Source organism: Agelaius tricolor, unplaced genomic scaffold (assembly GCF_023055355.1).
Source record: "Agelaius tricolor isolate 1412-34295 unplaced genomic scaffold, bAgeTri1.0.p SCAF_2, whole genome shotgun sequence".
NCBI lineage: Eukaryota > Metazoa > Chordata > Aves > Passeriformes > Icteridae > Agelaius > Agelaius tricolor.
Genome location: NW_027269262.1, coordinates 16843761 through 16865071, shown reverse-complemented (window position 1 = coordinate 16865071; position 21311 = coordinate 16843761).

Below are 21311 nucleotides of genomic sequence, written 5' to 3'. Positions count from 1 at the left end.
GGACTGATGTTTTTTTCCTGAAAGCATAATTCCTTCTGATCCAATTGTGAGTTCCAACTGTATTAAGACTGAGGGCTGGAAGTCTGCCACAACCATGTAGAATTTTAATTAGATAAAATTATGTGCTCAGACTTAAGCAAAGACTTAAACTCTTGTTCAGTCAGGATCTATGTCAGTACATTGGCAGGAGCTTAAAAAATACAGCCAAAAGAACTTAACGAAAGAAGACATTTTTAAGGTAATGACTTCACCTAACACTTCGCTGAGTCTACAGTCAAGCCCAATAACTGATGAAGTTTAATTTAAACATAGAATCAAATTTCTATGGTTTCTCAGACAGCACTGTGAGATGAAGCTTTGTTCTACCTGCATGTAAAAGAGTCCTAGGCACTTCATGATATTAGAGCGACTAAGAATTTCTGCTCCAAAGACACTTGACACAATACTTTCCTAATATCCAAATTAGGGCACGTAATTTTTCAGTATTTTGAATAGTTATATATCTTCTATTTCTTTATCAGAATAAAATTAAATATTACTTATATGCTGCTTTAAGCAAATAGACTTTCTTCCTTAGGAAAGCAAAATAAAGTTCATGAAGAATGCAGTCACTAACTGGAATGAAACATTATGGTGAGTATATAATAATGCAGCTATTATCTTGCAGAGAATAGAATTCACACCCAAATACAGGTATCTAACAAAATGGAAAAAAAACCTCCTGCAACACAACCCCTCCTCTGGTCTATTTTTTTTAATCTCCCTTTTTTTAATAATAAATAGAGTTTACATTTTCCTTATAGACATTTAAGGCCAAATCTTCTATCTACATTGCATTGTTGCCCATGCAGAACTTCTCAGTGTTTTCTATTGAATAATAATCCCAATGTTTCCAGGTGTGGGGTTCCTGGCTTCATCTAGCTCTCACTGCTGGACCAAAGGCTGCAGCTGTGGCATTTTCACCTCAGAGATACCTTTGGCCGGCTGGATGCTGCAGCTGGGCACTCGGAACAAATCCAGGCAAAGTAGGAACTCAGTTTACCTCTGGTGGAAAAGGTTCAGGCGACGGTGAAGAGAAAAGAGCGGGTTCTATCGTAGAGTCTTAATCCAGATTTTTATTGCAGCATGGTAGACCTCTGAATGTGGTATCAGCTCACCAATAGACGACCGGACTGCATGGTCTCATCCCCTTTTAAGCCCCGGGGACAGGGGTAGGGGAAAGGACAGGTGAGGGCCAACCAAGTGTGAGGAGGGGAAGGCTCAAGGGATATAGACGCTAGGACAGGCCAATGAACCCAGACCTGAGGGGCATCTTTTGAGCTTCTGCCAACCACACCACGCCTTGCTGGAATGTTAAGATTGATGGACAGCTCTTAGCAGGAGGGCAAAAGGGGGAGGGGGAAGGTTGGCACACCTGGGGGGGTTGGGATAGGTGAAACAGGAAATCACACTGAAACAGTTTTCCTCAGTGCATTTCTAGATCCTCTAAGGCATTTATTTGGTAACTTAAAACATTCAATTTTTGCAAGTCTTCCTTATGTTAGGGTAGCCACAGCACATCACAACCAGCGTTTATATTTTAGTATAAACTTTCAGTTCTTTGTGCAGTGCTAATATTTTACTTGCAAATTCAGGTTTTGTACTTAGAGAAAATAGTTACCTATCTTTTTCAAATGAATCTTAGCTCACCCTGCATTCTAAATATTCATAGAATCATTGAGATTAAATAAAAGTGCTATAGCTAGTAGAATGATTTAGAAGCTGACATAAACAGAAAAAGCAGAGATTAGTGCATAAATTTTTAAACTGATTTTTATGATTTTTAAACTGAAGAAAAATGTTTGATGCAAAAAGAGATTCTCATCATATGACTGTTGTTTAAAGGAAAATCAAGTGGTCTGGAAAAATTAAGATATACCAATCACAACATTTAGTTTTGAAATCATGTTGTTAGCAGGGGACACTGGGAGACTTAGAAATAAAGTTATCAATTTTACCTGCTAATTACAAATGACTGGAAAAAGAGAAGACATGTCTGATTTCCCCCCCAAATAAATGCTCTTTGATCTACAATTGGGCTCTTAGCAGCCAAGGAAGTGAATGAAAAATTGTGTAGAAACTATGTCCAGAAGAAATAATTAATTCCTTCTTATTTAAAAGTCGTGCTACTTTCATAGGTGGATCAGGAGTAATTTCACAATATCAAGGAAAATTTGAAATACAAATATGTCATAAACACATTGGTGTGCTACAGACTGTAACCCTACTCATTGAATTTTCCAGTTTCCTGAACACATGGGCCCCTGCTATTATACCAAGATAAACAGCTGAATTCACAGTGGATGAGATGTGAGGAATGTCCTGAGAAGCATCATGCCTCTATTGACCTCCAGGGTTCTGCAGTCATACATTAACAGCAAACAGGTAGACTGCATTTGTAAAATCTTTTCTGGGATGTTTCTTCTTTGCTGTGACTTACAACAAGGTTCCAGGTCATATGATATGGGCAGGAATGAATACTCAAATAAAAATAAACTTTTTATTTTGTGTTTTTGAGAAAAAAGAGACCAACTAAATACTATACACAAGATTACAGCCTCTGCATTCCAAAAATATCATAAACTAGGCATGCATTCGATAAATTTAGAGAGAAAATATTTACCTATAATGTGAAAAGCAATTTTTAGGTGTCTTTGCACTCCTACAGAAGTAGCAAGTTCAAAATAAGTAACTATCATGCCTCTGTGTCCCCTGGTTATTCTGAAATGGAGAAGAGTGTATTCAAACCTCTCAGAAACTTGTTTTAGGCACTTCCCAGTTGTATTTCTGAGTCAAAGGAGAGGTCTGAATCTGACACCATGGGTGTGGAGATGAACATTTTAAGCTACCAGGTCTTTAATCCCTCCTTCCATCACTCCTCCATATGATCTTACATAAAACGCTTCTGTTTTTTATGTGCCACTCAGTAACGTGGTTTGATAACCCATTAACTTCTAGAAATTTTGTTTAAAACAAAAGACCATTTTTGTTAGATTTTGCCTTGTAACCACTTTTAATTTCCAGAACATATGGCAGTGATCCTAGAAAGGTTTCTAATTTATTTCCTATTTTTTTAGCCCTCATCCATTAGGAGAAAGGATACATACTCTTAAATCTTAGGTAAAATTAAATAATTTAATTAATCACCAAAAATAAATTAAAATAAATTGAATGGAAGAGTATTTAGATGACAGGTTGAAGACTGTCATATATCTCCCAATTACAAGTGACAATATTTTATTATCTAAAGGGAAAAAAAAATCTGTATATGTGCTTGTCTATACCTCTAAATGTTTTGGGAATACACAAGTAGAAGAATAAATGAACCCTCATTTAAGAAGGCTTCTATTCCATAATATATATTAATAAGGAAAAGGAAATTATCTTAAAAATAAGATCTAATAATAAACAGAGGGCTTCTTTGCATTGCCCATCTTATGCTAGTTGGACTGTTTCTATGCAAATAAACTCCATGTTTACTTCAGCTAGGTACCTAAAATTCAAACTACATAAACTTGTTGAACACTTATACAGCATAAGCAGCATAATTTATTTGGCAGCATCCTAATTAATTTGTATTTTACCACTTTAGAAGTGGGGTTGAGATGTATTTTACTTTTAATAAGCCTTATGTTACTGAGCTATAGCTTTGCCCTCAGTTTTATATGACAAGCAGCATTACAGAGTAAAGAAGATAAATTAACCATCCTGCACAATGAAGTGGATTCTCTGCTCCCCTTGGCTCTGGTATGCAGTCACTTGATGGCGATTTTCAACAACACTATTTGAATAAAAAAGTCTTTGAGAAGAATAAGAATAGCTTTTTAATGCTGTTCTTCAATTACATGATAATTTTACTAATATTGTTGGCATTCAGAAGTCTGTAAATATTTTTTACAGTCTACTGAAGTGTTTTGATGCAGCATTTATCAAACCAAGGAAAAGACAAAGAAAAAATAAGATGCACTACTGTGAATTAAAAATAACAAAGCCAATACAGTAGCACTGATTCATAATGTTTTTATCTGTCTACACTCAACTATAGCAAGAAGTTATATTGCCAAAAAAATTTATTCCTCTGGTCTTTGACCTTCCTTCCCTCCATTACTACCGAAAATTAGAGGTGAGGTAAACACTTAATCACTGGTTTATTTGAAAAAGCACACAAGTAAATACTATTTGCTGGTATTCACAGCCTTCATCATCCTTCTGACAGAGCAGGAGGCAGTCATATGAGTCAAATGTTTAGCCCACAACAAATGAAGTATTTTTTCATCAACACATTATTACAGGTTGCAAATTGAGCACAACTCTTGGAAGGAATGGAAATTTTCAGAGAGAATGGCCTGGCCAACTTTTGTTACTTGATTACTTCAAATTTTGGCTTGGAGGTATTATTTGAGCACATTAAGCCCTGAAAATATATATTTATAAAAGTACATATCAGATAAGTAGTATACCTTTATTTTTTCTTCTTTCCAAAAGTAATGGTCTATAGGTTTTTTATTTTTTTTCCCCGGTTTTATACTTGAATATTTCAGGCAAGAGAGAAAACTAAAATGTACATAATCATTTTTGGAATAGTATAGTAACAGCAAAGATTGTTGCAATATCATAATTAATCAATTGTTATAGATCTTGACTGCTGCTACTTTCATATGTGGATCTCTCTAAAATTCTTCTAACATAGTGGCATTACAGGGTCAAGGGTAAGTTATGAAAGAAAGTTTTACATTTTTCTAATAAACTAGAACATTTGAATGTATGTCAGTAAGATAATACATACATATATTATCGTATAATTTTTATTTAGCCCTACTGGTTGTGAGGCCAAACCCAAGAGTGAATCTGCAGCAATTTCCTGAGGTTCAGTGTTTTGCAATGGAGAACTTATCATTGAGAATAAAGCTCAAAAATCTGTAATCAGAATTGTTTGGCGAATTTTAAGAAGTTTTTTGAAAGGCAGATCTCATATTACAGTTAGGTAACAGGAAAATAGTTAATGAAAATACATTTTGAAAATAAATTTAATACATTTTTAGACAGATAACTCAGCAATAATAATCAATCAATTGACTGACAACAAAATGCCAAGAATTCTATAATTAAGGTGATTTTTCTTTATAGTCTTGGAATTAAAGTAAAATCTGACAATTTTCTTCTGGAGGAAATGGTAATGGAGATACATGACACCAGACTTTGTGTATGGGTGCACTACTGTATTTTCTTAATGAGCAATAGTTTTGGTTTTTTTCACCAAAAATAAAGGAATCTTTAAACAATCAGCATAAGTAAGTTGAGTAAAGTGACTATAAACCAACATTTAGTCCAGATTTTTTTTTCCCTGTAATAGCTCAGACTAAAAATGTAACATATTCCCAAACTACATTATCAATACTCATACAAAGAGATCTTCCAGAAAAATCATCAACTCTAAACTTAAATAATAAAATAAGCCCATAAAATCTTAGAAAACGAAGGGATTTAAGTTGCTATCTAAATTACTACTTAATCTCAGTCAGTTGTAATAACGCTTACTGCTTATACACAGACATTTGAAAATTACTGTTACAGAAATGTGTTGAATGCAAGACATTAAACGTTGCCACAAGAATGAAGTATTTCAGATGTTGTAAATGTTTTCTTTCCTTCTATTTGGTTGAAATGTATTGCAATATACTTTCTTGACTGACAACTAAGTTGATTCTTCCTCTTACTTGTATTATCAAAATACTCTTAAAAGTCTATTAGAGGCCAGGAGCTCTTTGCCAAATGTGAACCAAGAAGACAATCCCCATCCAAAGAATTTTCAAACTAAGTAGAAGACGAGACAACAGATGGTCTGAGACAGATGGTTGCAGGCTATGAGTGGTAAAATAAAGCCCAGAGATGATACTAGTCAGTGGTTTTAAAACTCTGCAAGTCTAATGATTTTCAGATGCTTTGAAGATAGCATGAGAAAACAGAATTGTAATAGGCATTCTAAGGAATAGTAATGAAGATCTGAAGATATTTATAAGGGCTTTTTCATTGGGTGAAATTAACATTTTTATTGTATATGTATATCTATATAGCTATACATATATATTCATGCATATATAGATAACTGCCTGAAAATCTTGTAAATGATGATAACTTAAGTTGTATTTGGGCACAAGAATCCCCTCACTAAGGTGAGATAAAATGATAGATGAAAGGTAATTTTGACAATAACCTAAAAAATATGGTTCATGAAACAACTAATTTACCAGTTTGAGATAGCTTTCTGTTATCTTACGGCATTGGGTTTTCATGGACAGGTTTTGGCAGTGGGGAGAGCTGTAGGGGAGGCGTCTGTCAGAAGCTGCCAGAAGCTTACCCCATGTCCAGCAGAGCCAATGCTGATTGGTTCCAGGACAGACCCACTGCTAGCCCAGCATGGGGCAATCAAAAAAGGCAGAAGCACCTCTGTGATAACATATTTAAGGAGGAAAAAAGAATTATAGTGGAGATGTAATTGGGCTCCAATTGTGGAGGGAAGTGAGAGAGTGGCTTTGGTGGACACCTGTCATATATCCAGAGATATATCCAAGGTCAACCCATCACTAATCTAAGTCTACCTTTCATTCTGAAGATGTGTTCCCTCAGATAAACTGGTATTTTTAATCCAAATAATAGTTGTGTGAATAGCTTCCCAATGTCCGTTCTTTTGAACAGTATCCCAGACATGTCAGCTCTGAGACGGATCTTACACTCTTCTGAATGAAGACAGGTTATTGACAAAACATAAGCTCCACATATCTTTGAAGGATATTTCAGGGTTTTGCAGCTATGAGGAACAAGCAAACAAACAAAATTCCTGTGTCCAGTAAGACACTGAACTCTGGTGGGATACTCTTGGCTCACAGGTGGAAATTCTGCATTGTCTTACAGTGTTCCTTGACATGACCTTCCATTCACAGTGACAACAGTTTGTGGGGATGCTTCCCTGATTCCCATACCAATTGACAAGTATAAATAATAATCTACTGGTGCTGAAGAGGAAACAAGTATTGATTCAGACACTAATAACCAAGAAGTTCACATAATGTCCAAAAGCTTAGTTTTATCATGTTCTTATTTAAAAGGAGGAAATGTATGTTTACCACACTTTCTTGTTTTAACAAACTTCTACCATAGGCTTGAATTACTTCATTTGGAAGCAGTATCAAGAACCAAAACCCAACAAACTTCAGAAATTTTGTAGCAATATTAGTGACAATTGGTTCTGGGAATTGTCAGTCAACACAGAAAATCAAGTGATAGTGTGGTGGGTTGACTGTGGCTGAAAGTCAGGTGCCCATCAAGCTGTTGTTTCAACCCCTCCTTAACTGGACAGAGAGGGGAGAAAATAAGACGAGAAAGAACACAGCGGTCAAAACTAAGGTGCTTTCATAAAGCAAAAGCAAGGACTGTGTGCAAAGGAAAATCAAAGATTAATCTCTACATCCTATCAACAGGCAATGTCCAGCCTGTTTACAGGCTTCCTGGGAAGTAGGATTTCAATACACCTTGCAGCTGCTTCAGAAGATAAATGTTATACTAATAAATGTTTCTCCCAGTCCTCCTTTCTTCTCTTGGCTTTTAGTGCTGAGCAGGCATGGTATGATATGGAATATCCCTTTGGCCAGTTTGGAGGAAGGAGCGATACACCACAAACTGTAGACAACAGTAGATCTGCCAGAATGCTTTAGCACCTTATGATTTTGATCTCATAATTCAAGAGAAATGCTTTTGGAAAGTTTTTCTAAGACAGACTCTCGCTAAGACAATGGAAGTTTCTAACCTGGGAGCACTATGGCTACAATATTGCCATTGCAAACAGAACAAGAACTTATACTAATTTTTATAGGGACCACCAGTGGGAGATGTGGTTTGTGAATGACAGTAAACCAAGATGCTACTGACACTAAAAGAGTCCCTGGTCACAAATGAAGAGACAAGTCCAGCACATTAAAGCACATAGCTGCAGTACCCAGAAGTTGTAGGGAAAAGACGAGATGATTATTTGAAAGAGTATAGTTCAATATGAGGTGTCTGGAACAATTTCTGCTGGATGGGAAAGACTACATGAAGTTCCAAGGGAAATATGACAAGAAGAATAACAGGTGAAAGACTACAGGGAATAGAGTGGACTTGAGCTCGGTACTTTAAAAGCGAAAATCAAAACAAAATAGGTACAACATAAGGTTCTGAGTTTGTATTATACTCATGTCTGCAGACCTTCTGTTCCTTTCAATAGATAGTTCTTCCTTGGAATCATTAGTAAAATAAATCCTGACCAATAATAAGAGATCTTCAGAACTGAAGGTTGGATGTTTGAGTAAAAATGAGCTGGCCTCTACAAAACCATCAAATTGCTAATTGTAGTCTTCACACTTAATATTTTTTAAAAAATCAAGAAAAAAAACAAAGCATAATTATTATAGTAAATACAAATTTTCTTTTTTTTTGTATTTTGATTTTTTCTTTTGTCAATGCAGAGTAATGGTTTAACAAGTCTGCATTAGATTTTTAGCTTTCTTTTTCTCCCCTCCTTTTTATCTAGTTTCATTATGAGACAAAGAGCAAAGCAAAGAAAATTCATCTAACATTTGTAGCAACTCAGGTCCTCACCTTGTTCACTATATAAGGGTGAATATCAAAATACAAGCAAAAATGAATACAAGTTTATGAGGTTAAAAATAATATATATGTAAAACTGAAATAATTTTCAAAATGTCAATTTCAATTATTTTTAAACTTCATATTGTAAATACAAAGTTTATCAAATCCAGGTTAAAAGAAAAAAGTCTTCAGCGATCTTCCTAAATTTCAAATATTTCAATTAGTGTTAGACAAAAATATTTGTTATGTAATCCTTTCTATATGGTATAATTCTTTCTATATGAATGTCTTTTATTTTTGCCTATATTAGACTGTGTGTTTCAGTAAACTGAAAATAGCTAAACTTGATACAAAGAATAAAAGTACTATAAAAGGATATAAATCCCCTGGTTAAATAATTAATGTTAAAAAATAGTCTGTTTTATTGGTGTACTTTCAGTGCTTAGTGATTGGATGTTGCATTCTGGATCAAGTGAATAATATTGCATCTTTGCAAAAATATATTAATATTAGCTCATTTTCCTTAGGCATTAGTTGTAAAATATCAACACCTTAGGGGGATAATATTTTTTTTTCTCTGTGTTTATATATAGATCTGGAACTTTCACTATGGTTCATGACAGCTTTTTGAAGAAGTATTTTGCAATGTCAAAGACATTTCTTAGAAAGCAGACTATGTATGAAGACGAGTGTTTACTTGAGTAGGAGGAATGTCTAAATGTGTGCAGGTATTTTAGGATTTCTCCCTAGGTTTTTTCAGTACATAGTCTTTCAAAGGCTTCAGATAACTGATTTGTTAATAGCCTGAACAACTCTTAAAATAAGGCTACTAAGCCAAATGTTTCATTTTTCAGCTTCTGGATTTCAGTCTTTGGAATCAGGAGGATTTGTTTCTATTTGTGTTTGGTCTGTTAAAATATATTCTCAGGGAAAAGGATATCACAAAGGTAATATTTGCCTCTGATATATAGGAACAGTATCTATACATGTTTTAGTATGTTTTGGGAGAGACTACAGGAGAAAAAATTGATTTTCTGAGGTTTTTGTTATTCTCTGATGTATTTGTTATTTTGTTATCCCGAAATGATGCAAAATGAGGAAAGATAATAATTGTGTTTATAAAGTCAGGCTTTGGTACATTAGATTTTCTCATATAATTAGCGCAGTTTTGAAAATAAAATAGTTCCCAGAAAGAATCCAAAGGGTATACTAGCTACTAACTTAAAATAGCTCTAGAGAACCTTCTATTATGTGGAGTCATTATTTTTTTCATCACATTTGATGTCTGATTTCATGTTCACTTCTCCTATGCTGATTTAAGTTATTTTTCTCATAAAGTATGTTTTGGTCAATTTAACAACAAATTGATTTGTAAATACATGGTAAAATAGTTAATGGTTAGGTTTTTTCATTGATGCTTTTTGAAAAAGTACTGTTACTGCTCACTCTTTTCCTCCTGTTGGGAAGAATTGTATCTTTGAAATGTATTCACTTTAATCCAATTGTGCTAAACTTTGAAACTAGGATATACTTCTTGTCCATCACAAAATATCCTTTGTATTGGGTCTGGCTGAGATGGAGCTAATTTTCCCATAACAGCCCTGCACTGATGGGAGGTGAGGAGTAGCAGAGAGGGCTTCCACCCCTGCCCTCTGTAAATCACATACTTAGGAATTATAAACTCCACATTCATCACACAATCTTTACTCACATCAAAAAAAACCCAACCAAAACAACAGAAAAATCCCTTCACAAAAAACCAAAATAATATCATCACAACACCAAATGGAAGTGTATAATTTAAACAAAATCTACTTGTTATCCCTTCACCACAAATACAACAAAAATTCCCTGTAATCATTCTACTCCAACATTGTCCAGTACTTTGTATTGCCCGTTACCTCCCATGATAACTATCCTTATCTCAAAATCCTCATGATTTCTCAGGTTTTGACACCCAAAAAACTGTGGTGGGTTGACCCTGGCAGGATGCCAGGCACCCACCAAAGCTTCCTTCTCACTCCCCTCCTCAGCTGGACAGGGGAGCAAAAATATAATGAAGGGTAAATGAGTTAAAATAATGACTAGGAGAGATCACTTGCCCAATACTGTCACAGGCAAATCAGACTCAACTTGGAGACATTACCTGAATTTACTACTAAGGAAATCAGAGCAGGATAATGAGAAGTAAAATCTTAGAAACACCATCTCCCCACCTCTTCCTCCTTCCAAGCTCTGTCTCCTCTCCCCAGAGTGGCACAGGGAGATAGGGAATGGGAATTATTGTCAGTTCATCACAAATTGTTTCTGCTGCTTCTCATAGATAGGCATCTTTCCCCTGCTCCAGTTTGGGGACCCTCCTATAGGAGACAGTTCTCCATGAACTTCTCCAGTGTGAGTCCATCCCACAGGCAAGAGTTCTCCACAGACTGCTGCAATATGGGTTATTCTTCCATGGGGTGCTGCCTTTAAGGACAGGCTGCTCCAGTGTGGGTCCTCCAGATAGTCACAAGTCCTACCAGGAAACCCTCTCCAGTGGGGACTCCTCTCTCCATGAGTCTGCAGGTCCCTGCCAGGAGCTTGCTCCAGCATAGGTTCCCCATGGGTTCATAGCCTCCTCTCAGGGATCCATCTGCTCCAGTGTGGGCCTTCTTCATGGACTTCAGGTGGATCTCTGCATCCCCATGGACCTCCATGGGCTGCCTGGGCACAGCTGCTGCACCATGGTCTGCACCACAGGCTGCAGGGGAAGCTCAGCTCCAGCACCTGGAGCACCTCATGCCCTCCTTCCTCCCCTCCTCCTGCACTGACCTTGGTGTGTGAAGGGCTGCTCCTCTCACATGCTCTCATCCCCCTCTTCTCTGGGAACAATTACATTTCTGATTGTCTTGTCTTGGCCACTTACAGATCTGTCCTGGAGCTAGTTGGCCCTGGCTGTGCTGGATGTGAGGGAAGCTTCTGGCACCTTCTGAGAGAAGCAATCCCTGTAGTCCTCCCCAGTACCAAAATCTGCCCATGCAAACCCAGTATCCCCTCTTTCATTTTTTTTTCCCCACATGAGCACTCCTCTGAACCTGTATTCTCTCACAGAACACTGTTATCATCATGTTAACAACAAATGTGTACATTTGCAATACAAATAAGAAATTAATTGAAGCAGTGAAGGAAAAAAAAAAATTTAGGTGTTCCCAACAATTTTAGTTTATCAAATCCCAGTGAAGATTAGAGTAATCCATGCTCTTCCCAGTTACAAAAATAACCAAAAACAACGAAAAATGAAAAACCCCATATTCTTTATAAAGTTGGGAATAACTACAGTTACCTTGCAATATTCCTGTCCTGTAAACAGAACAAACATAGGACAATGTCATAAAATCAGCAATGAGAAAGTGTCTGACACCTACATAGCTCCTCATAAATATTATTATAGCCCACAGATACTCTCTTTTTGTTTTTTTTTTTTGCTCTCAGGGAAAAAAAGCTAGAAAGCTCATTAACTATATTGATAACACTTGATTGGATGAAACAGTAATAAAAAGAAATACAGTAGAACAAAGAGAAAAGTATTTTTAAAAATCCATCCAAAGCCTACATGAAGATTGAACCTCCTTTAAATGCAAGGAATAATGCTTTTCTGAATTTAAAAAGATTAGATTTTTTTAATCAGAATGTAGTTATTTCATTCTATATTATTCTGGGGAAGTACAAGAAAACTTGTTTTAATAATTATTGAAGATGTGGGTACAGAAATTCCAGAAGAAGATTGGTGTTCATTGAGCAGCAGTTTGGGAAGAAATCTAAAGAAAGGGGTGAGAACAGATAATCTAATTTGTGATTGGTGGTTTTTTCTATTGCATTAAACGGTCTTATTTCACAGTTCTTCCAGTGGGTGTTAAGGATATTCTGCAGTTTTTCAGTGCCCTGTTCATTGACTCAAACACAGGAAAATATTCTCCTTCTGTTTTTTCTTACCCAAATACTGAAAATCAAACTCAATCAGTTCTGTATTGCCATTAAAATACATTTCCACTAGTGCACAAAGTTTTGGCAGATAAGTATATAATACCAAATCTATTTTAAGTACTCGAGTATTTTTAAAAAATATATTAAAGGAAGATGGAGTGCAGCTTTTTGAACCACAATGATACTGTATCAGCCATGGAAACAAATGGAAAAAAATTAATGGTGGTACACTTGCAAGATTCACAGAACAAGCTCTCAAGATAACACAGTATATTCAATAATGAAAAAGTCTAAATTGCAATTTGGTCTTGTATAAAAATGGAACTTTTCCTAGTTTCAGTCTTCAACTTAATTGAAGTATTATTGAAGAATTCTTTTCCAAAGGGAGCTGTTATCCCTATGAAATGAAAACATTTATGAGGAACAGCTTGATGACTGAATAGTTTCTTCCTTTGTAATGCCAATTATTCTTATAAAGAAGACACAAATAGAAAATGGGTTGTATCCAGTTTCAGGAACAAAACATGTAAAATAGGACTTTCAGATGAACAAATATTTTCATCAACTATGCTAAGTCTACATATTTTCATTACAGATCATTGCCTATCTGAAGTCAGACTCACAAAGGTGCTATAAGATGTTAAAAACAAGACATTCTGGAACATAACTTTCTCGACACAGATTTGTGAATTTCAGCCACATGAGTCTGCAAATCCAGGTGTACTTTTGATATATTTTCACTAAGTGTATCAATGTTAGTAACCCAATGTTAGTAAACAACTTGAAATAGGGAACTTTTGGATGTCACTTATTATTGCAGAGGGAACTTTAAGCACATACTTAGATATATGATGATTTAAGCATGATTTTAGCCAGGAGTCTGAAGTCTAGCACATAGTCAAATGCTTTAATTTCAAGACTATTTTTTATTTACAACACTACTGCTGGCATAAATCCACAAATGGGGAAGCAGATTGCAATTAATTTTATGTTCTTGTATGTTTTAAAAAATCGATACGGACTTCACAGCTTTGATAAAATCAAAACCAGTAGTGTACGAAGTATTGTAACTCCATCTAGATCTGAAAATCTTCTCTTTTTGGTTTCATGCTATCTCTCTGATACTAGACATTAATACTAATCACAGAGTGGATTTGGTTGGAAGGGACCATAAATTTCATTTAGTTCCAACCCCTCTGCCATAGGCAGGGACACCTTTCCCTAGAGCAGGTTGCTGACAGCCCCATCCAACTTGGCCTTATGCCACCAGTAACAATGTAAGAGAACAATCTGTCTGTTCCATCTATTTCACAATATAACCTAAAGAAAGACAAACAAAAGCCCAGCTATCCCCAAAACAACTAAAAAAAAAACCCAAACCAAAACCAAAAAGCAGTTAATGAGATGATGTTCACATAACCTTATATAGGTGTTAAAAAAGTGTTCTTTTTTTCTGCTGTAGTGTTGTAGTTCAACTGCCATCACTCAGAGAAGCCAGAGAAACTTCCATATACCAGATAAAAGAATATATAATATTTTTTTTTCTTAATACTGCTTCTGAAGTTTTTGGTAAATGGGAATTTCATAGGTCTCTTGGAAGTACCTGGAACAGATCTAAATTCCACTCTTGGGCCATCAGGGACAATCATGACACCCTTCTCATGAATTAATATATCACTTGCAGTCTTCCAAAGGATGGCTGCTCCTACAGGAATAAATGAGTCAACATTGCACCTATCAAAGCCAAAATGAAGTATGATAAAATCAAACAGTTGTAGCAGCACACATGGATTAGACTGCAGGCTTAAATGATTAAACTGCTAAAGAATAAATTAAAGATAATAGTGATGAAGAAAAGTCCTTCTCCGTTTCACTTTTGATTAGAAATGCAAAGTTTTTTTCTTGTTCTCCTCCCTGTTTTACTGGGAGGGTTTGGGGCCAGTGAGCAAGCAGCTGTGTGGTACTTAGATGCTGGCTGGGGTTTAACCACAATAGTTCCCTGTAACAGATGTTTCTTGAGGGCAAAGATCTCTTCACTGGCAAGGCAGGACATTCACAGTGCCTTGTTTACACTGGTTTATATCAGCCCATGAAGATCTTTGGTAGGCTGTGAGGAAAGTAATCACCCTGAATAGACAAAAAAAAAAAAGCTTTTGCCTCTTTTGGAAGTTGTTTCCTTTTTGCTGGCGCATTTTGTGATAAATGAGGATGCAGAGTCACTTCTGGTCATCAACACCCTTAACACAGAGCACAAATAAATGATTTGTGATGAGTAGTCACCAGTTCCAAATAAATTAACGAAATTGGAAAAAGTCTGCAATTTCTCAGCACAGAATGGTGTTATAGTGAAAAAAAAAAGGCAAGGATTGAAAAAAAAAGTAAATAAAACTTGGTATTATTTAAAAATAATTAATTTTCTCAAAAATAATGATTAAAAGTACTCTAGGAAAACTCAGAAGTGTACCAATTTAATATGTAATTATAAAAAAGTGACACAACATAGACATATTTTCCTGTGTCTAAAGGAAATAGTTAACTGACCAACAATTACTTCAGCTATGGTCATTTTTAAGTATTCCTAAAACAAAAAACTGGCAATCTAAATACTAATACTAAATACAGAGTGCTTAAAACTACTTTTCAAAAAATCAGGAATTAATATTTCCATATTCAGTTTATCTTGCCATTTTGATAGATCAAGTCAAACTCAGAATTTTTTTTTTTACTGAAAAATAATTTAATTAGATTTCATTGATATAGCTATTATCAAAATCTTAATAGGATTTTAATTTTTTACATACTTGATAATAATTTATAAATCATTAATTTTGTTACTGTAAGATAATTGCAAATGAGAGCGAAGTCCTGTCCAGATATTTAACACATTTGTTTGTATCTAGAAATGCTTAAATTCAAGGGATCATTTGAGTTATACTTTGAGGTTTCTACAGCTCACAATTGAACATCATATGTTAATACTAGAAAAGAATCCCACTTAAAATCTTTTAAACTAATTTTAAAGACAAAATCCTGAGTTTTCATTTTGAATTCTTTTGCTTCTGGGATCTTCAGTACATCACTACTTGGTACACATGACTTACACATGAATTTTATATCTTTAGAACCCCTAAAGAGATTACAAAGCCTCCAAAGTGGCACTTATTTTTTTTCTCCACTGCATGGTTAGATCAGCGCTTTGCAGCTCTTCACTTTTTTTGGATGAGGTTTGGTAAGGATGTGTAGTAACTACAGGCAAATGTGGACTATTTTTTCCTCTACTTTGAAACTCTTTAAGCTTATTCATAATATTCGAAAATATTACACAATTGTCTTTGCTTACCACGGTCTCTGCTATATCTTTTTCTTTCATGATATTGTAGATTACTTTTAAGTCTGCAGAATTTTTCCCTTTTGGTCAACGATAATTGAAAGTTTATCTATGATGCAATACGACTGCATCTGAAAATACGGTGACAAAAACAGTATAAAAGCAATTCCTCTGCCAGCACTTCTCTATCTCCATATAATTCAATTATTTTTTGCCCTCTGCAGTAGATATCAAACAAAAAAATAAACAAAACTCCAGACCTATCAAATAACCTTGAAAAGTAATCTGGCCCAAGCCAAAGATAAAATTGAAAACACTTCAGTCATTCCTGAGATAAAGATATCTAACCTGCCTTTCCAATCCTCCAAGAAAGCTGATTCCATAAAATCCATAACCAAATATTCCAAAGTTCCATTGCATATACCATGAGAATGATATTTCTAACCAGAATTTATCCAATTTATAAAGATTTTCTGAACTGCACTTCAGTGTGAGGACTGGTTCCTATAACTTCTACAAAGTCTTTTTTTCCTGAATTTTAAAAGACTGAAGGATAATTTCATATTATTAAAGTGATATGGAGAAAGGAAAGAAGGGGGGAAGTTAGGCATGAATTAAAATAATGCTATATAGTCAGGATACTTGCTACTTGATACCTCCTGAAAAGGAACTTTTGTCTCGTCATCATCTAAAACATTCATCTCGTCATCATCATCTTTGTCTCGTCATCATCTCTTCTCTTTTATTCCATAAGTATAAAACAGATGCCTTCATACTCTTACAAGATCAAATACTCTACATAAATATCTCACAAACATCACTGCATCTGTCATCATATTATACTGGAACCTGGAAGCATATACTTATTCTTCTCTTAATATTCCTGAGGCACAGAATTTTGGTACACCCAAGAGATTATATGGCACGTGGAAATTCACCATGGACCTCCCATCTGAAACTCTTGCTCACAAGCTTACTCTTACTGCCTCTCAGCTTTTTTCATCTTGAGGAATTGTCATTAATAGTGATAAAGTGTGCACAATTAAAGCCTAATGAAGTATCAAGTACATCCTTAAGCTTTTCTTTATGCTTAGAATGACTTGAAAGCTTCTTCCTAGCAGGAATTGCATTTGGAAATTGCGTTCTTCAAGCATGACGATGTTGTCAAAGGAAAGAGTGTTGCTGTTTTTCTTTCATCTTATAGCTAAGAGGTTGCAGACCAGCTTATTGCTTTCATAATATCATTACACCTTCTCTTTCAAAAATACAGTTTCAGTTCTCCTTAAAAACACCCTTAGTTATTCTACTTTGGACATGCTTTCTCCACTCTGGATTTTTTTCTGGGTTTAATTTGTTGGGGCTTGTTTCCCTTTCTTGTTTTGTTTTCAGATTTTTTTTTAAATTTGATTTTTCAGCATTTCCTCTTCTCTACTCAATCAAATATGTTCAGCATTTCTAAATAGCCTAAACCACGCCTCACTCAATTCACTGAAAGACTGAAAGATTTTTATGTGCTTGTTTTCTGTCTCTCACACTCTATGCTTTACACTGTAAAGTTGTTTTCTTGAGGATGATTGCATGTCCCTTTGATGAGAAACTCCCATCTGCTTTGTCTGGTAGCTCTGAACTTGAAAAATATATTTGCAAACAAAGGGTATTTCTGTACTGACAAATGAAAGGAGATTTGTGTCTGTTGGTCACAGGTTTTCCACTGCAAGCAAAGGAATATTGTTATTTCTTCTGTATCCCACACAGAGACCAGAATAAAAAAGGTATTAATGCAGTAAGTCTGCTGTGTTCTCCATTCAGAATGTGTCTCATCCTCTCTACGATTAATCCTTCTTTCCGAGAGTTTATCAGTTATATTGCATAACTTTTATGGGAGCTTTTGTCAGACTTCTGTAACACAGTTCATTTATCCCTCTTGTCTACACTGGGATAGGAGAGACAGTGTTAGAATCATATATGTTCTATTTCTCTTGAGATTTTTCTCAAGCACGGCAAGAGAAGCTTTTACTGGCAAAGCTCCCAGTAAAGAAATAAAGTAGAAAAGTTGTTATCTTCTCTAGTTCACCAAGATTTTTGTTGTTGTGATGGTTTTTTTTACTTCCCATATAAAGGACTGGGCAAATGGTGTATATTGCTGTATTATCACCCCCAATTACTGAAATTAATAATTATAATAGCTATACATATATTAATTTAATATAATTACTTATATAGTAATTTAACATAACCAACAAATTAAATAAAATATGAACAAGATATTGTAATAATATATTGCTTGCAAAAAGTAAATCCATTTTCATAGACTTGTAAACAACAATCCACAGTGAATCATGACATGAATATTAAGTGTCAATTGAAAAATAATCAAAATAACTTTAATTTCATACAACCTTCAGAAGGTTTGAGGAGCAAAACTTCTCAAAAGTTTTGCTTTCGATCATTCTACTTCTTTCATTAATTCCCTTAGATTTGATTATACACATATACTACAATTTTTTTGTAGATGTATGATAGGATCAGGTGAAGCTGAAGGAGAAAATTATTTCATCATAAAATTTATTTTAATGCTAAAAATTGTTAATAACATCACTACATTGACTATGGACAAAAATCTGTCTCTTTGAGATCCACTTTCATCTGACAAGACTGTATTATTCTTGGACTATGAATTTTATTTATGATTTTAAGAATGTAGCAGAAGCTCTTGTTAAAGTCCTTATTTCATTATTTATTTTACTTCATATTTTGTTAAAAGAAAAACTATATTAATAAATGCAACTGCTGAAGTAGTTATAAAAATGTCCTATTTTGATATTGTTCTGCTATTTTATCATTTTAAAAAACCTTTCTATATGTAAAACAAAATTAAAATTACTTTATAACATACAAAATGTCTTTAATATTCAAGACAAATTTCTGGATGACAAAATATTACACAATTCTGTTAAACAGAAATGAAGGAAGTTTTTTGATCTTCCAAATTGCACTCAAGATCTTGTTAAGCCTTTTTGGTCCTTTGACATTTTATATTTCGGTAACAATTCATCTGAAATCCCATGCATTTATGGCTAAAGATGGTCTACTGTTTAACATACCATAATCCAGATTACAACTTTAAATACTTAGTCTATTTAGCGTACAAATTCAACAAAATATTAAAATGCTTTCCTACCTTAAAACAAAAAAGCTGATTATGGACTGCTCTTATAAGTGCTGCTTCTTGTAAACATTTTTTTTTTCAACTTAGTTAACATAAGAGGATTGAGAAGAAAATCTTGAAAACATTCCTAATGATATCTAGGATTTGGTGACCCCAGGCTACCAGGTTGTTTGCAAAGAATGAAAGAAATCTTAGCATTCTGTTCTAGAAAAGACCTTTCAGGATGCCAAGGCTCCCTTGCTCTACAAGAGGCCATATTCTTGCCTAAGTAAGAATGTATGCATCTGCCTTTAACTGCTAACAAGCTCTCTGAAGAATGCAACAATCAGTTGTTACATTTCATTCATTAAAAATTAAAAAAAAAAAAAAATAAAGAGGAAAAATGCATGTATATGTTCTCAACTGTTCTGTAATATAGCAGTCTGCAACTTCTTTGGGAGGGAAAAAGGAGGGGATTTATTCTCTGTGGTGACCAGTGGCAAGACATGAGGAAATGACCTCAAGTTCTGTTGGGGAGGTTTAAGTTGGATATTAAAGAAAATTTCTTCACCCAGAGAATCGCTGGGCACTGGAACGGGCTCCCCAGAGAAGTGGTAACAGCACCAGCCCTGACAGGGTTCAAGTATTTGGACAATCCTCTCAGGCACATGGTGTGATTCTCGAGGATGGTCCTGTACAAGACAGAGCTGGACCTTGGTGATCCTTATGGGTCTCTTCCAGCTCAGAATATCCTGTGACAATGTGATTCTATGATTCTATATTTGACAAGTAATTTCCTTTTTATCCTTCTACCTTCTGATAGGAATCAAAGTGAAAACTTGAAACCTCACACAAAGGAAGCATCAGGCTACTCAGAGTAATTCGGCTCAAGCTCACCATTATGAATTTGCATGTTTAAAATATGTTTGGCTGATAGAAAGTCCTATTTTTATAAGAATCATATGTGCATCTTTTAAAACAATGAAGCAAAAATATAGACACTTTTTTGCTGATATTTTTATGGTTACCTATACTTTTACTGTACAAAGAAATAAATGGGCAAATTATCTCTCTCAATGCCACACAAATCTAATTTTTGGTGTCTACTGGAAACGACATTAGCAATATTGATTGATAAGTAATTACAAAAACAAACTCCAAAATAACATGTAGTCTAAGCATCTAAAATAGCTAAGTAAACTGATTAACTAAACATTAGCAATTTTATTGCTTAGTCTTTACACTGCAGGAGCAATTTCATCAGTAACTTATTCCTTAATGATTTTAAAATATATAGGTTATTAGAATATGCCTCTGAGATAAATGACAGAAAGCTTATTTTTATATTTGTTAAGCAACTGACTATATAATGGCAAGTTTGCAAGTTCTTGGTTATTAAAATTCATTTTTGCTTCTAAAAGGAAAGATATGCATGGCATTGATCCAAATTGTGTGAAAATAAATGGACAATTTTTTTTAACTTGACTACGATGAATCAGGTTCTTGTAGAACAAAGACAAAAAGAAAGGAAACAGAATAACTTATTTGAGAGCTTTATATGAGTACCAATAAAAAAATGTACAGCATGAATACGTTTTCAGATATGCATGAATTCACTAGAAGTACATTATCTGAAACCATACACTGACCAGAATTGTGCAAGGTTTCGCAGTAGCATATGAAGTTAGACGTTTCTGAGATACTTGGCTTAAATATTTACTTTAAAAATCATGTTAAAAATAATGGCAGCCTTTTTTTTTTAATTACATCAATCTACATAATTTTTTATTCCGTTATTTCTTATGTAGATTGGAATACTATGAAATTGCTGGCCTTTTTTTTTCTTCCTTTTTAAAGCCTTATCTCACTCAGTTTCTTCTTCATTTGAGTAGGTTTCATGTCACACAACTTGAGCCACTTGGCAGTTATTAGCTCCATTTGTGGTCAATAAAGAGATCAGCTTCCACAGAGAAATATGAATCTATGATAGAATGCTAAGAGTCATTATCCTTTCTCTACTGATTTGAGAGAGAACACAAAAAACTGGATTAGAGTACTAGTTTTTAGAAGCTTAAAGTCAGATAACATGAAACAACGGTAGATATATTGGGGAAGAGATATTGCCTTATGTAGCTTATAATAATAGAAGCATCCCTATTAATTGCTGACACAACTCCACATTGTGTATGGCTCATCTGTGGCAAAGAA